Here is a 4,123-nt window from a genome sequence, read left to right on the forward strand (position 1 = left end):
ATACAGTTTTTGAATCTTGGTGTCACACACACATTTTAGTCAGAAGTGAAAAGTACTGAGGTTGAATTGTCTTTGCTTTTCAGCTTTATAACCAGAATCCTTTGTGCACATCAGCATTATGCTCAGCTTCTGTGCTGTAGATAAATGAGTTAATGATCTGAGGAGGAATAATTCCACACAAACTACAGATGACGTGTTTAAATAAAGGTTGATACTTCAAAGTAAAAGCAGGGATCTGGCCCAGATTCAGCTCTGTAAGCAGGAAGAGAAGTCGGCCCTTATTTACTGAAACCAAGTGATTTGTCTCATAAATGTCACACAAGGCAAAGTCAGAAAGTCCAATTAATCTGGACATACTGAAGGAATAATACAAATCATAAACACAGACAGCTACAATACAAATGACTAATGGTGGTCAGTGAAAATAAATGTCCCACCAGACGTCCCAAAGTTAAAACCTTTGTCTCTTTGTAAAGTTAATCATCTTTATAAACCACTAATGGAATTTAAATCACTGAGACACAGAGCAGCTGCAAACAGACGCTGGCGATCAAAACAGAGAGACACAGTTCGACTGCACAGAGATGTAAACGACCTGAAAGATACACAAACCCACCACAAGGAGACGCAAAATGTCTGCAAATGATACACGTGCATGGTTTGTAGTCATTCTGTGTCTATTTCAGTCTTGGTTTTTTGCCTCTCTGTAGCAGTGGTGTGTGGGCCTATTTAAAACTCTGTCCATGGTACAAACATTCATGTCATTCTAAAGGTCTGTAACCAGCTTTTGAAATGTAAATTGGTAATGAAGCATGTGTACTGTCAGCTTGTTGTGCATGGACACGTTTCCTGTCAGAGGGATTGGATTTCAGCTGCTTCTACTTCATCTCCCATAAAAATGGAGGTAAATCGAACCCACCGATACTTTGACTCTGCGTAAAACTTCCTCTTTCTTCTCCACCAGCTGCCAGCTGACGTGACAGCCATCGGTCCGCCGGCCTGAGACACTTTTGTGGCAGATATTTCTGCTGAAGGAAGCCTTGTGCTGTTGTAACCATGGTTACTTTTAGATTGAGGAAGATGCACCTTTATAACCTTTAAACAGAACATATCACTCCTGCTGTGGTTTTCTCTGTGATGACGTGGGTGAAAGTGAAAAGCCATTCCTTCTGATTTCCTAGGTAACATTAAAACTGTTGGTTGAGAACGTTCACTGTAAGCAATCAATATAAATAAAATCAAAAAATAAAATCCCCTGATTTTATTTTTTTAATTAAAAAAAAAAAAAATCAAACTCTTTGCAGTTTTATCCACAGGAAGAACTTAATTCAACCTACTGTTTCAAAAGTAGCCAAAAATAAAAGCCGGGGTTGATGCAAACTTCCTGTTACAAATGACAAGTGATGATATATTTCCAGCGTTTGTCAGGACATTTATGACAGTCGTTTCTGGGGGTGTGGATTGGGGGTGTAAATGACTTGAGGAGAGGTTATGGATCTCTGCTGTGCAGTAAAATAAGAGTCTTTAGTCGTCTCTGTTCTCAGGAGAAACACTGCTGACTGCTCAGCCACAGAAAACACAAACCACTGTTAAATACAGGAAGTGCTGATAACCAGCTGCCTCTTCCTTTCTCTCTGCGTCACTTTTTGCTGGATGAACACTCGCTTCAGTCCCCAGGCCCCCGACAGGTTTCCTCACTGCTTCGGTTTCGGGGTTCACAGAATGGTGAGTTGATTGGTTTGTTTGGGGTTTGACACAGGTTCTTAGTGGTTGTGTTTTGGTCAGTGCTGCTCCGACTCTGATTCTGCTCCAACACACTTTACTTTTACTAAATTGTTAACATGTTGGCACTTCAACACATTATCTCTCACAATCAGAGACTACTGCTGCACAGGAAACTCTGCCGGGGGTTTTGAAGTGAATCAGCCATCTGAAGGGCAGACCAGTAAGTTTTTGTTAACACGCTGAAGCAAATTTAATTCTTTTAAAAAGAATCAAAAACGTAATAAAACTCGCAGGTTTTGGGGTAAAACCAGATTCAAAGCCAACACTGTCCTCAGTCATTGAAAATGATATGTCATGATAGATTTCTATATTAGCACAGAAATGTTAATTATTATTATTTTCCTTCCTTCTTTTTTACGTTGACACATCACATTTGTCTCGGTATATTTTTTGTATATTGTATATTATTTGTTCTAACTCGTTCTTGAAAGGCTGAATCTCCAGGGAATATTAAAAAGATTATATTCTACTATGTCTTTGTGAAAGGCGAATCAGAATCTACCATCAGTGTGTTGGAGGTCAGTGTAGTGCAGGCTGCAGTTAGACCTAACAGGACGGTTTGAGGAGATTTTACTGTCAGGTTTGTGTCTCAGGTTGAGGTCAACAAAAGCAGAAGTTTCCAATCAGGGCTCCTCGACTCTCTGGAACCAGGAGAGGAAAGTTTGCTCTTTAAAAACACATTATTTCACTGGACACACAATACTTTTATTACATTCGTACTCTGTTCACTTGTTTGTTTCACGTCTGTCCTTGTGAAACACTTTTTAAACCTGTTTTCTAATGAGAATATGATCATTATAAAAAGCCCCGGATGAAAAACCTGCAGTGGTTGAAGTCATTTCCAGCTCAGGTGGAAGTTTCCTCTCACTGATGTTCACAGGTTTGAACTCCCCTGTACCAAAGTATTTCTGTAGCAGAACCACCAGGTTCATGTCATAACACTAGCACACGTGCTGTATCACTAAAGCCTGTGTAAACTTTACACAGCTGACCAGTTCAACTATTTCCCACAAGAAATAATAAGATTTGTAATTTATGAGTGGAAAATATTAACAAGTGATTTTGACGGTAGATTTGATCTTAAGAAATACTTACAATACAATATTTACAGATTTGCAACATTCACATTCAAAGCTCTGCTTTTTCCTCTTTACTAGACTTTATTGGCTTCTCTCAGTGTGTAGATAACCCACTCACTCACTGTTCAGTCACACTCTCGACCTTGTTTTAGCTTATGGTATTGATATTGAACATGTAACAGTCTTCCCACAGAATCCCATTCTATCAGACCACTTCTTAATCACTTTCGACTTCATATTGCTGGATTATGTATTATCAGCAAAAAACATCCTGACTAGAAATATTTCCGATAATGCAGTAGTTAAATTCAAGGAAATGATTCCCACTAACTTAGGTCCAGTGCCTCATCTTAATTTTGCAGAAAGCTACTCCCTCCCAGCTTGATCATTTGTAGACAGTGTTGCAGACTCATTACGTACCACTTTAGATTCCATCGTCCCCCTAAAAATGAAAACAATAAAGAGAAAGAGGCAAGCTCCATGGTTCAACTCCCAAACCCGTACACTGAAACAAACAGCACGTAGGCTTGAAAGAGTGTGGCGTTCCACCAAACTGGAAGAATCCCACTTAGCTTGGCAGGATAGTGTCAAAAGATATAAAAAGGCCCTCTGTAATGCAAGAAGTGCCTATTACTCATCATTAATAGAAGATAATAAGAACAACCCCAGGTTTCTCTTCAGCACTGTAGCCAGGCTGACAGAGAGTCACAGCTCTATAGATCACGCATCCCTATAACCCTCAGTAGCAATGATTTTATGAACTTCTTTAATGATAAAATCTCTACCATTAGAGATAAAATTCACATCCTGCCTTCAATCAGTACAGATTTATGCCATAACACAGGATCCATAGAGTCAGCTGCAAAACCTAACCTTGACTCCTTTTCTACCATCGACCTAGCCCAGCTCACATCAATTATCTCAGCATCTAAACCTTCAACCTGTCTCTTAGACCCCATCCCAACTAGGCTGCTTAAGGAAGCTCTGCCTTAATTTGCAGTCCTGTATTAGATATGTTAAATCTGTCCTTGTTAACAGGTTATGTTCCGCAGACGTATAAAACAGCTGTAATCAAACCTCTTCTAAAAAAGCCCACTCTAGATCCAGATGTATTAACCAACTACAGACCTATATCTAACCTCCCCTTTCTTTCTAAGATCCTGGAGAAAGCAGTTGCAAACAGTTGTGCGACTTTCTACAGGACAATAGTTTATTTGAGGTTTTTCAGTCAGGATTTAGGTTGTATCACAGCACAGAGA

This window comes from Lates calcarifer, linkage group LG1 (assembly GCF_001640805.2).
Source record: "Lates calcarifer isolate ASB-BC8 linkage group LG1, TLL_Latcal_v3, whole genome shotgun sequence".
Classification (NCBI taxonomy): domain Eukaryota; kingdom Metazoa; phylum Chordata; class Actinopteri; family Centropomidae; genus Lates; species Lates calcarifer.